General features: G+C 50.9%; 1 pseudogene; it reads left to right on the plus strand.

Annotated features, from left to right (window-relative positions):
- LOC138812434 (serine/threonine-protein phosphatase 2A 65 kDa regulatory subunit A alpha isoform-like) overlaps positions 1 to 13,517 on the plus strand; it is a 34,344-nt pseudogene extending 20,827 nt beyond the window's left edge.
- The last annotated feature ends 570 nt before the right edge of the window (positions 13,518 to 14,087 follow it).

Here is a 14,087-nt window from a genome sequence, read left to right on the forward strand (position 1 = left end):
CATTTCATGCATGTTCCTGACAGCAGGGTGATCTCTTTTCATGCCTGGTCGTTTCTGAGGAGATAGCTTCATTCTCTAATTCCCTGCTCATTTTCATCATTAGCAGTGGTGATTTTGAAGCAGAAATTTGTCACTGTGCTCAGGAGAGGATCACCCGTGACTCCTCACCCTGGGTTTCTGGTCAACCTCATTGCATGGACTCCATTCCTCACCTGGACCCTACTGGTCTTGCTGACAATTCCTCTGCCTTGTTCTTGTCTGTTTCAAGAACATGCATTTGTCTTTCTGTGTCTGACTTCTTGCATTTCCCACAGCGATCTGTAGTTCTATACATGTGGCAGCAAATGACAGGATTTCCTTCTTGTTCCTGGCCTATTCGTACTTTGTGATGAAAATAGGCTACATCTTTTGTGTGTGTGTGAAACATCTTTTTCTTAAACAGCAAAGCAGAAATGCAACACAATTTTAAATATTTGTAAAATTAGGTCACAAAAGGGATGCAAAATGGATGTTTGCAGTATGACTATTACATTTTCATATAGTTAAAGTCATTTATGAAATCTTACACTAACACATAAGATTATCCCGTGATTAAATAGTTCAAATCTAATAACCATAAGCTATATTAGTGGATCTCGTTTCCTAGTATAATATCTTAATATTACTGCTGATATTGATTCCTTTACCAAATGGAATCTATGAACTAAATTTTAAGAAATTGTTATGAGAATGCCTAAAATTCTACCAACCAATTAGTTGCCTTTACAGAGTGAGATAAAAATACTGAGCTTAACACTTATTATACAAATAAAATTCTCTCATTCATGATTCTAATACCAGTATACTCTTCAAGGAATTTGGTAACAGTTAATTGACTAGGTAAAACAAATAAACCTTGCAACCAAACCCTAGAGTTGGAATAGCATTGCATGTGGTGTATATAAGATCAGCCAAACTTAACCCATTTTCATATATTTATATTTATATACATATATATATATATATATATATATATATATATATATATATATATATTCACTGGAAGATCTGTTCTGTGCCAGAGACAATACAAATCTGGAGTGAAAACATTTAGAGTTGGCTGCCACATTTATCAGATTATTTATTACCTATTTATATGTATTCCTCCCAGACTTTCTACTTCTAATCGATACATAACTAAAATTCTTTATTTTTGGAGGAGGGGTTCCGGTCGTTGGACCTGAACTCTAGGCCTAGGCACTGTCCCTCGGCTCTTCAGCTCAAGGCTAACGCTTTACAACTTGAGACATAGCACCACTTCCGGCTTTTTTCTTTTTGCTTATGTGGTGCTGAGGAATCGAACCCAGGGCCTCATACATGCAAGGCAAGCACTCTAACACTGAGCCACCTTCACAGCCCATAACCAAAATTCTTATCTTTTCAGATAGCAAGTGGGTTATTTGGTGCAAAACAAGTTGGTTTTTTGTTTTTAAACAGATCTCAATTTGATAATTTAGTTTCAACTTAAAATCCTCTTTATAGCCCAAATCTGTTTTCAAATGGTTAAAGAGAAACCATCACTCCTATCTTATTATTAGAAAGTACAACTGACAAACTTTAGGCAAGGTTTTGGTTAACTTCAGGACTTACAGATCAGATTACTGTCGGGTGATTACTACTCAAAGCACTTTTACAAATGTGAAACTATCTTGACTTAGGAGAAGGTAAATGGGGAGGATGAGGCAGATGGAGGAGAGGCACACAATGGTGAACAGGTACATACATACAGCTATTCATTCAGTACATGATTTTGGTCATATTTAGCAACATGGTTATTTTCTTGTATATCTTACTAAGTAAGCGTGTAATAATAGACTAAGCCCATATATCAAAGCAAATTCAATAAAACATTCATTTTCAAGTTTCATAAATATATGCAATTCTAATTATAAAGTCTCTACAACACATCTGCACATTTTCTTAGACTAACATAATACCCAGACTCATGAAAGTCCCCTGTTAAGTAGTTAATTTTGCCTAGATTTGGAATTATTGTAATAAACATTCAATGAAGCCACAAACAATGGTATTGTAACTTTTGGAATCTTCCCAGGTTTTAAAGGGGAGATAGAAGGATGGTGGGGGCAGGGACAGAGAGAAGGAAAGGGAGAGAGAGAGAGAGAGAGAAGCAGCAATTCCGTAAATGAGAAGGGAACTCAATCCCTTACTTTCTTTTGCCTTTCACGTCAGTTGTTTGGAAAACACTAGAACCAGACATGAGGTTTCTATATATTGTCCAAAAACGTGGTCTCCTGATTTTAGCTTCAGGATTTTTTCCTTAACTGCATCTATTCTTGCTGAGAGATCTTCAAGTGTGTGTCGGAGTTTCAGCACTTGATTAGTAAGTCGTGTTTTTTCGTCCACTTCCATGTGAATTTCAGCATCAACATCCATGTCAGCATTCATCATCCTCGACCCTGAACTGTGCCTCAGACTGAAAAATCCTGATGAAAGGTCCTCAGAGGCACCCGGAGGGGTGGTATCCCAAGATCACGCCTCTGGCCGGGGACTCCAGCACTGACTGACCAGGCTACATCTTCTTTATGCATTTATCCACAGTAGGGCCTCTGACTCCAGTGCTCTAAACCTGGCTGACTTTGTTCCACATGACCATGTTCAGTTTCACTCATTTCTCTGCAGACACCATGGAGCTTCTGGGTTGTTTCTTGGCTGTGGTGATTAGTGCCACAGTAGATATGGTGTTCAAAGACCTACATATTCTTGAGAATATGCCTAAATATTTCATTTTCTATTGTTTATTTTTCGGTCCGTTGTGGGGCCAAAACTCTGGGCCAGAGTGATGTTCTTCAGCTCTTCAGCTTAAGGCTAACATTATACAACTAGAGCCATACAAGAACTTCTTGCTTTTTCTGCTTATGTGATGCTGAGGATTTGAACCCTGGTCATCATACATGCAAGACAATCAGTCTACCACTGAGCTACCTTCCCAGCCCCTCATTTTCTATTCTTTTTTTTTTTTTGGTCGGTAATGGGGCTTGAACTTGGCCTGGACACTGTCCTTCAACTCTTCAACTCAAGGCTATGGCTCTAACATTTGAGCCACAGTGCCACTTCCAGCCTTTGCTGCTTATGTGGTGCAGAGGAATCGAACCCAGGGCCTCCTGCATGCAAGGCAAACAGTCTATAACTGAGCCACTTTCCCAGTCCCTTTTTTGATTTTGAAGACAGGGCCTCAACTGTGTAGTCCAGACTAGCCTTCAATCTAGTATCCTCTTGCCTCAGCCTCATCAGTGCTGGCATTTCAGGTGCACATCACTAAGCCCAGCTGCATTATTTACCTAACTGTTCATCAATTCCATTGTGATCCTAAAGAGATGCATAATGCCTTGATGAGAGGCTCATCTGCAGGGAGGCTCTCAGTCACTCTTTGCCTTCCCGGGGTGTGGGGCCTTCTCTTCACCTCAGTGCAGCTTCCTGCTCTGCCATGCCCGGGGGAGGAGGACTTCTGGGCCTACCAGGGTTAGCTGGTCTCAGTGATGTCACTGCACTCAGCACATGTGATGTCATTTTTTTCCATGCACTGGAGCTAGGCAGGAGAAGCACACAGGGGAGGGTTTGCAGTCCACTACAGTGGTGGCAATCGGAGCTTTGGGGTTAGGACCCTGTATACACAGACTGGCCTAGGCGGGTGTCCCTTGCTCCCAGCCTGGTTTCTTCAGGGGAGGGAGGGTCTCACTTCTGCTTCTCCCTTCATGTGAACATATGACGAGAATTTGATGCCCCTGTTCTCTCGGGCTACTGGGAAATAGCCTCACCCAGTGGCTTACATTCACAGGTTCTATGGGGATCCACTCTGAGCTCCTCTCCTCACTTCAGGTCCAGTTATGGTTCTTGATTTTCTTGGGCTTATGAATGTATCCTCAGCCAACCCCTGCCTTTGTTCCTAGACTGTAGCCTCTGTGTACTGACTCTTATCCAGCTGGGGTGCTTAGGAGGACACTGTGGTTGGCTCTATGACCGACGCTCAATTGAGAGTGAACTTAACATGGGATGTTGAAACACTCACCCACAGACACTACTTTCCTGTTCACCAGCACTGGCTCGGGACTGGGAACTAGCTTACAGCCCATGTGTAAAGACAATCAAAATTCCCTGATTTTTCTCCACATTTCCAGCACAGTCCACAGAAAAGCTTTGGCCCTGAAAAGTGTGATCATTTCTCCTCAGTAGAAAGCAAGCATTTCCTTTTTTTTCTTTCTTTTTTTTATCTGAGATTAGAACTTCAATTTGATATCTGATGCTTTTGCTCATTGGCAGGTGCTCTACCACCAGAGCATTTCCTTATGCAACAGCAGACACAGCCCGGCCCTTCTAATTTGGTTCAGTTCTCACCCTAATTCCCCTGCTGCGGATGTGAAGGCCCAGGTTGCTTGCTGTGTTTCTGAACCTGCCCCCACGTGGGGCTGATCAGCTCAAAGGAATTAGGATCAGGGACAAATCCTCACGGGTTCACCATAAAGGATGGTACTGAAAGATGTGTATGGCAAGGCCCCGGTAGCCGAGTGTCTTGTCTACACTCCCTACACTCCACAAACCCTCACATCTTCCACTCTCTGGAAGCTCTCCAAAACCTCTCATTTTGTTTTTTTTTTTAATGCAGACTTCATTGGATGGGGAAGACTGTGTCAAAGTGTGATCAAGCAGAAAGGGTGTGACAGGGTGCTGACAAGGCCAGGCTGGGGGTCTAGCAGCGGCTACACCTGCACCCTGTGGCCCTCCTGTTGTCACCTGGGGCTGAACCCATTCTGTAACGGGTCTTGGGATGTACCCTCAGACACTGGTCAGGAATCTGCTGCAATGGCTCTGAGATGTAAACAATGGGCACAGTAGTTACCATGGCCCTCTTCTGAAACAAAGCTCAGGTTCTATGGCCTGCATTCAGAGGGAGTTAATGAACCAGAAACTGTGCACCCAGAACAACTTGTACAATCGCAGGTTCCCGTTCACCCATGGGGTTGCCCACAACGTGGCTGAGGTTGCCCCTCTGTTGTCATTGTTATTTTGAGAAAAGATTTTACTATGTACCTCAGGCTGGTTTTAAAGTCACGAATCTTCCACATCAGTCCACTGAGTAGTGGGATTACAGGTGTGCATCAGCATAACTGACTTTTGTTTTTGTAGTAATACTATGCTATTGTTTGTTCTCTCATCATCACCATTAGCCACAAGTCTTGTGTTTAAATGCCTGCTCTGCCAGCCATCCGTACTTCTGTGAGCTGGCCAGAGGTTCTGCCTTGTGCTGTGCCTCACAGGATTGACGCTTTGAGCCAGCTTAGCACCTTGAACAATTGCTTTGAGAGTTCAGTGAGGTCGCAGGTGTGTGTACGTTGTCTAGGGCATGGCACAGAGCATGAATTTGTGCATGATAGACAGCGGCTGCTACTAAGTGGAGTATGTGGTGTAGTAGCCAGTGGTGGGCAGCGTGTCTGATCTTACGTGAACTCAGAAACTGCACTGTTTCTATTGAACTGTGAGCTCCAGGTCAGAGGAGGGCATGGTGGGTGTGCTAAGCCTCTGCTCCCAGCACTGTGCAGCTCTCTTGAGTCTGGGATTACTGACATTCTCCCTCCTTGTTCTCTCCTCAGCTTCACCTCAACAGCAACAAGAAGCTGTCCACCATCGCCTTGGCCCTTGGAGTGGAAAGGACGTGAAGTGAACTCCTCCCCTTCCTTACAGGTGGGAATTTGTGGGGCCCAGTGCAGTGGGGATGCCTGGAGATGGCTTCTGCTTAATAAGAGAAGCTCTTGGCAGAGGCCCTGGATGATGGGGTACAGAAGCTTAGGGGCAGGTAGACAAGCTTTATGTACTGCAGGACTGTGTTGAGGGGAAGGCTGAGGAAGAGAAAGGTGGAGGCAGGATGTCCTCTCGAAAGTCTGCTGGAAGGCAGCCGCAGACCGGGAGTGAGACTCCAAGCCTGAGACCTGCTTCGGGCTCTGCCAGGTGGACACAGTCGTGTGACTCGTACTAGAGACATGGAGAACATTCAGTCTGTTTAACACCTAAGTGTCAGCTGGGAGGACAGTCTCATCAGACAATGTTCTGCCTGCATGGGTGGAAAGAATTGGAGCTTGGGATGGGAGGAATGTGGGAGCTTCAGACCAAGAGCTGCCAGGTATCTAGACACATGGGGCTCAGAGCCCCAAGGGACCTTAGGTCCCTTCTTTGGACTTGCTGCCTGGGAGCCTCTCCAGTTGCATGTGGCAGGTGCCATGTCCGTTGGGGAAAGGTGGTGCTGTCCACACAGAAAAGCAGAAGCCTCAGCCTCATGCCTGTAGAACATGCAGGATTGGTTTTGTAAGTGATTACTGCAGCATGATTGTGGGCTAGAGAAAAATGCCAGGCTGGCATCTTAAAGGACAGCAGTGTAGTGTCAGGGTTCTGGACGTGGTGCTCTGAGCCCTGGGTGCTGCGATTCTTGTGGTGAGTCCTAGGTCAGAATGGAAGAATCCCAGAGATCGCCGGTGTCCTGGCCTGCCCTGCCCAGCCCTGAGGCCTGACACTGTGGCTGGCTTGGCGCTGTCTTCGGTGGGATCCGGGCACAGGGGCCAGTGGTTGGGGGCAGGCTGAGGGAGGGGACAGCCTGCAAAGTCTCCAGGAGGCAGTAGCTGAATCTGAACTGATAGAAAAGGATTTTTGGCAGAGAACAGTGCTGAGAGTGTAAGCTGTACCTCAACAGGAAATCTGCTTGCCACAGTGTTGCACAAGATGAGACTCAGTCTCCCCTCCCTGACGGGTGTAGAGTGGCCCTGTCATGCAGTGCTCCCCCACCCATCCCCAGCTCCTATCTGTTCTCTGTGCTGGCCATATGGGAAAACTGTGGGTACTGACAGCAAGCTTGTGATCTTGGAACTGGGATCCCAGGGTACCGTGGTCCCAGGGTGGGCTGTGATGGGAATGCTCTCCCCCTATAGACACCATCTACGCTGAGGATGAGGTCCTTCTGGACCTGGCTGAGCAGCTCGGAACCTTTACCGGCCTGGTGGGGAGCCCAGAGTATGTGCACTGCCTGCTGGTGAGTGACATGTGGGGTCCTCGCTCCCATCCCCGGAGAAGAGACAGGAGCCATGGAACAGGGTTGGTAGGGGGGCTGGGTGCTGTCCAGGGGGATGGCCTCAAGACTGGAAGACTGAGCAGAGCATCAGTGCCACCCGCCCCTCCCCCACCCCTGCAGCCCCTACTGGAGTCGCTGGCCATGGTGGAGGAGACAGTGGTGCGGGACAACGCGGTGGTGTCCTTGCGGGCCATCTCCCATGAGCACTCACCCTCTGACCTCGAAGCCCATTTCGTGCCCCTGGTGAAACGGCTGGTGGGGGGGGGGGCGACTGGTTCACTTCCCGCACCTTTGCCTGAGGCCTCTTCTCCGTCTGATACCTGTGAGTGTCCAGCACTGTGAAAGCAGAGCTCTACCAGTGAGTCCGGGGCTCCCTTGCCACCGCCTGCTCAACTGCCCCTGTCCTGTCCCCTCAGGTCAGCTCACCTGCCGGGCCTCAGTGGCAGTCCCCTCCCCCTCCCATGTGAGTGTGAATGCGCAGTAACCCTACCTGCTGCTCCCTTGAGCTTGCCCTTGCCGAAGGCCCCCATCCTACTCTTCCTCCTATCCTGAATGAAGTCTCCTAGGCCCTGGGCAACAACCATGGCACCCAAGGGCCACGCCCTCTGATCTCTCCTGGCTCCTTGAATTATTCCTGCCCAGCGCCACTCTAGATCCCCAGGTACTTCCAAAACCTCTGTTCAGATGACACCCCCATGGTGGGATGGGCCGCAGCTTCCAAGCTGGGGGAGTTCGCCAAGGTCCTAGAGCTGGACAACGTCAAGAGTGAGATCATCCCCATGTTCTCCAACCTAGCCTCTGATGAGCAGGTGGGTCCCTGCTCCACCATTCCTCTTCCTCCTTTTTCCCCTCCCTCATTCTACCACTGGGCCCTCTGACCTTATGCCCCATGGACACTCAGCACCCCTTCTGCTCCCCAGGACTCCGTTCGGCTGCTGGCAGTGGAGGTATGTGTGAACATTGCCCAGCTCCTGCCCCAGGAGGACCTGGGGGCCCTGGTGATGCCCACACTGCGCCAGGAGGCTGAGGACAGGTTCTGGCACGTCCGCGACATGGAGGCTGACAAGTTCACCGAGGTGCTTGAGACCTGCAGTGTACAGGCAGGGCCAAGGCTGAAGGGAAGAGGGACATGGGTCTGTCCTGCATGGAAGCGGCAGCCTGACGTCCGTGGGCAGAGAAGCCAGGGCTGGATCTTGGCAGGGTCAGGGGTGCACATTCACACTGGGAAGCTGTCACTCGCCCTGCTTTGTACACGGCAAGGACCTGGAAAGGTGGGAAAGTGAAGCTCTCTGTCCTGGGCTCCAAGGGAGACTCTTGTGCTGCCCAGGAGTGGAAGCTGCAGACAGACAAGGAGCTGAGGTAGAAACAGGGCTGCCCACCAGCACTCCATACCAGTTACACTGGTAAAAGAGCATGAGGCCCTTGGAGGGCTACCCTTGTGTGTGCCCTTAGTGTGGACCCATCGGCTCTGGTGGTGGTCAGGAGCAAGCAGTGGTCAGGAGCAAGTGTAAGGCATCTCTGGCAACCAAGAAAAGGCAGAGTCACTAGGCACACATTCGTCCAGACGTGTGTTCATACTGGCAACTGGGGCTGTGAACTGGGGTCTTGTGCTCGCTGGGCAGGTGCCCCCCTTCTTGAGGCACACCCTACCCTTTGGATTTATTTTTCAGCTAGGATCTCCACCTTTGGCTAGGCTAACCTTTGACTCCAATTCTCTAACTCTGCCTCTTGTATAGCTAGCTAGATTGTAGGTGTGAGCTGCTGTGCACAGCCCATTTTATACATGTGTACTGTTATTATAGACGGGATGTACAGAGGGATTACAATGGCATGCATGAGTCAGAGAATGAGGACATTTCCTTTTGTACAGTAAGTGTCTGCTGTTCTCTCATTCCCTCCCAGTCTCTCCCTGCCATCTCTACCCACGAGTTGTGCAGTTCACTTTCATCGGTGTCCTGTGAGCTCCATGGATGCACTTTTCTTTCTATCCTTTTTTCCTCCCTGTACCCTCTCAAAGATAACATGAAAACAGACTCTTTATCAGATAAAGAACACAGAAGTATCAAAAGCTAAAACCAAAAAATATATATGTATTTTGTTTCCACATCTTGCGTTTTGTTTTAGTATGTGTAATATTTTCTATAAATATGAAGAGACGCTTAGGCATTGGGCTTTTGTGATTCTCTCCTAAGACTACTCTCCTTTGGTCTCACTGTGTGTGAGTCTCTGGACTCCTGTGGCATTTGTCATATCCTAGTGCATTTTAGATCTAACTTCCTTATATCAGAGAGAATGAGCACCATTAATCTCCCGTCTTGACTTACTTCACTTCTCAGGGTTTGTTCTAGTTCCATCCATTTCCTTGCAAATGACATTATTTAATTCTTTCTAATGACTGTGTAAAATACCATTGTTCACATTTTGTGGGTCCACTCATCTACTGTGGGGCATCTGGGCTGTTTCCATACCTTGGCTATTGTGAGTACTGTGGCAGTGAACATGGGTGTGCAGGTGTCCTTGTCATGATGCTCAGTGTAGATGCCCAGGGGTGGGTGGGAGGGAAAGTCTGTGTGTAGTATTTGGAGGAACCTGCAGACTGCTGTGCTGAGTGGCTCTACTAGTTCACATTCCTACCAGCTGCACAGTAGGGCTCCTTTTCTCCACGTCTCCACCAGCATTTGTTCGAATTCAAAATGCTGGCCAATCTAACTGGATTAAGATGGAATCTCAGGGTTGTTGTGATTGTAATTCCTTCATGCCCAGAGATGATGAGCATATCCTCCTGTGTTTCTTTGCCATTCTTCCCTCTTCTGAGGAGTCTCTCCTTAGCTCCCCTGCCCATTTAGTGACTCAGCCCACTATATTTTAGAATAAATGTAAAAGCAGGAGACTCTGCATCGCTGGCATGTTTGTGGATCAGGTCACAGAAAGCCCCACTTGGGATAATGTGAACTAAGGTCTGTGGTTTTGGCGCACGCTGCTGGAGACGATGGCTGACTCTGGGGAGAGCAGCCTGCCCCATCTCCACACCTGCACCGCTTCTGCCTAGATTTTGGCCTCAATAGCTGAGAGAGGCTGCCAGACCCCCTTTCTCTCCACACACCCTGCCTCTCCCTTGTTCCAGGTTTACAGCTCCAGAAAGCAGTGGGGCCTGAGATCACCAAGACAGACCTGGTGCCTGCCTTCCAGGACCTGATGAAGAACTGTGAGGCCGAAATGAGGGCCGCGGCCTCCCACAAAGTTAAAGGTGGGCGCCCGTGACCCATGCTTGAGGAGGGGGGCTCAGGGTGGAGATGCAGCTGGCTCCATCTCATCCCCCACCCTGGCCCACAGAGTTCTGCAAGAACCTCTCCTCAGACTGTCGGGAGATAGTGATCATGACCCAGATCTTGCGGTGCATCAAGGTAACTGGTTTGGAAGAGGGAGTCAGCTGGACAGGAAAGAGGGCACAGAACAGGCTGTGGGAAAGCCCCAGGCACCTGGGTCACAGGCTGCAGCCAAGGAGATGGAGGCATGAACCCTACAGCCCATCCCCATGCCCCCTGCCAGTCATGTGCAGAAGAGGCTGAGGCAGGTCCCCCTGGGCCTCCCTCCCTTCTCCCTCCCAGGAACTGGTGTCAGATGCCAACCAATATATGAAGTCATCCCTGGTCTCCGTCATCATGGGCCTCTCTCCCATCATGGGCAAAGACATCACCCTCAAGCATCTCCTGCTCATCTTCCTGGCCCAGCTGAAGGACTAGGTGAATCTCCCTTCCCCTAGCCCCCAGCCAAGGTGATTGATGGCTATCATGGAGTCCAGCGGGGGGTGGGGAGGGACTTCTGAGCTGAGTGATGAGTCATTGTGTGATGGGTAAGCATGCACACGTGGGGTTGATCAGAGCTCACAATCTGGGAGGCAGAAGCAGTTCAAACTCTTTATGTCATGGAGAACCTGCTGTGTTTGCTCTGGCCCAGCTGGATAGTGGGAGCATGGCATGGATGAGCCTTCCCCTGGAGGCAGGGCTGTGCTCTGTTGGGATCTCATGTCAGTGGAGGGAGTTGAGGTGACAGGAATGAAAGGGGCAAGTCTCAGTACTGGTGGGCCAAGTGCCATGACTCCGCCCTCCTGGCTCCAGCCTCAATTGGGTCCTGACACAGCTGTCCTGGGAGGAGCTGGGGCTCACCTTTCTTCTCCTACTGTGTTATTTTTCCTCATGATCCCTGCAAGTTCTCTCAGAATGACTGCAGGTGTCATATGATGCCCAAGCCTCCATCACTTAATGTTGTGTTGCTCTGTATGTGGCCTTGTCACTGTGTCCCTGGGACCAGGTTGGGGCTGGGCAGTGGCCCTGGGGAGATGGCAGGTCTGTAGGGTGTTGCTGTGGGTGGCACTCTTCTCTCCCCATTCTGGGCTGCCTTGGGCCAGGCATCACTGGAGCCCCATCCTCTGCAATGTCCGGAGGTGCAGCTGAACATCATCTCCAACCTGGACTGCGTGAATGAGGTGATCGACATCCGGCAGCTGTCCTAGTCACTGCTGCCCACCATCGTGGAGCTAGCCGAGGATGCCAAATGGCGGGTGTGGCTGGTCATCATCGAGTACATGCCCCTGCTGGCTGGGCAGATGGTGCATGATCCAGGGCATGCCGGGTACAGTGGGGAGGGAAGAGGAGGCAGGCCAGACTCCCTCACCCTTGGAGCCCTCACCACCTCTCCTATGGCAGTAAGTGGAATTCTTTCACGGGAAACTCAACTCATTGTGCATGGCATGGTGGACCATGGTGAGTCCTGCCAAAAGGAGCTGGCAGCCAGTGGGTGGGGCCACGCAGCTGTTCTGTCTGTGCCCTGCCCCCCGCTGTTGGAACCCTGGGGAAGGATGGTGCTGAGTCATGACCCATTTTAAAACTCCCCCACGGCCTTCCTCTTCCCCTTGCAGTCTAGGCCATCCATGAGGCAGACACCAGAAACCTCAAGAAGCTGATGGAGAAGTTTGGGAAGGAGTGGGCACATGTCACCATGATCCCCAAGATGCTGGCTATGTCTGGACACCCTAACTACCTGCACTGCATGGCCACCCTCTTCTGCATAAACATGAGTGTGGCCTGCACCACACCTGCACCCAGATGCCAGCTTGCCAGGGGAGGGGCAAGCACGGCCCCACCGTGAAACCACGCTTGGGAGTGGAGAGGCTGGGGGTCAGGGCCAGCGGTACACTTCTGAAGCTGGACGGGCTCCAGGCCTCCGGCACCCTTGGCCTGGGCATGGGTGAGCTGCTGTGAGACACATCGTTGGCTGCGTGTTCAAAGTTGAACTCGCTGTAAATCATAGTCGCAGGGAGGTGGTGTCAGTTGTGCACACCGTTTCCATGCCGGTGAGGATTGGCGTAGCCTCGCCACCCAGACCAGGTGGCAGGCGCTGACTGTACTGATCGTGTGCCCGTGCTTGGCCAGGTGCTGTCGGAGGTGTGCGGGCAGGACATCACCACCAAGCACATGCTGCCCAATGTCGTGCACATGGCTGGGGACCAAATCGCCAATGTCCGCTTCAATGTGGCCAAGTCCCTGCAGAAGATCAGGCCCATCCTCCACAACAGGTGAGCTGGGACTCGCTGTTCTTATGCTCCTCTCCAGCTACACTGTTTCTTCTTTTGTGGTGATACAGAGGGTTGATCTCGCTAGGCAAGCATTCTGCCACTTGAGCCATGCCCCCAGCTCTTTTTGCCTTTGTTATATTTCACAGAGTGCATGTGTAGACCCAGGCTGCCTGGTCTGTGCAAGCTGCTCACATCACTAGGATAACGGGTGCCACCATGCCCACTATTGCTAGGGCTTCCTCAGTGGCTGGGATTCCAGATATGCACCACTGTGTTCAGCTGCCACTGCTCCCTGCTGCTTCCTCCCAGTGTTGGCTTCACTGAGGAGTCAGCAGTGGCCGTGGTAAGCCTTCTGGGAAGGGGGATGTGAAGGGAAGGGAGGGGAAGCATGGCTCAGCATCGCTAGTCATCTGGAGATGCAAGTTGTAATTCCACAGGGGGTGGCCAGGCCTGAACTGAGTTCGCAGCTGTGTGCCCCATCAGCTTCATGTTTCAGCCCTTTCCCCTCTACTTCCAGCACACTGCAGAGCAAGGTCAATCCATTCCTGGAGAAGGTGACCCTGGACCAGGATGTGGCCGTCAAGTACTTTGCCCAGAAGGCCTTGACCGGTGCGGGTTGGTGGTTGGCAGGCGGTGGCAGGTGGGAGGGGTGGTGGTGCCGGGACAGGGGCCCGGGAGGGCCAGAGGGTGGCAGTGCCAGGCAGGGGCTAGGGAGCCAGACATGCAGGTGGATGGGGAGAGGGTGGTGGGGCCTGGGCAGGGGCGCAAGAGGGCCAGGCTGGGTTTCTGAGCTGGCCCATTCCTGTTCCTCCAGTTCTGTCTCTTGCCTGATACTGGAAGAAGAGCCAGTGCTTGGGACTCCAGTGCCTGGCCTCTGACCCACCCTCGGTTCAGTCCTCCCTGAGATCCTCCCTCACGGAGCCAGTGTGTCCCTGACAGCCCTCCCTGTGCTTGGCCTGATCCCAGACCTGGCCCCACGCACGTTCCCTGAACTGCCTGGGGAGATGTTGCCCAGCCCCCTCCCAAAGGCTGAAGGACCCGCAGTGGGATGGACAGCAGCCAGGAGGAAGGCGCCACTCCTGCCCTCTAGGGAGAGACTCGAGCATCCGGGTCACTGCCTCTTGTTGCTGAGATGGGGACCCCATCCCCACCTGCCTCCCACCTCTCTCCCCTGCCCTCTGCCCACCGGCCCCCCCCGGTGGTTTATTTGTGTCAACTTTATTATTTATATTTTATTCATTTTTCCCTCTTTTCACAAAGAAATAAAGGTGCAGAAAATGTCGGCCCTCAGGTCTTAGTGGGGGTTGGAGGGAGTGTCCTGCCAAGTGGGCCTTAGTCTCTGCCCTTTTCTGTGAGGGCACTTAGTCCTAAACACTCACACTGAGTGTCCTGACCCCTAGG

Source organism: Dipodomys merriami, unplaced genomic scaffold, assembly GCF_024711535.1.
Source record: "Dipodomys merriami isolate MVZ:Mamm:240054 unplaced genomic scaffold, mDipMer1.0.p SCAF_57, whole genome shotgun sequence".
NCBI classification, from domain to species: Eukaryota; Metazoa; Chordata; class Mammalia; order Rodentia; family Heteromyidae; genus Dipodomys; species Dipodomys merriami.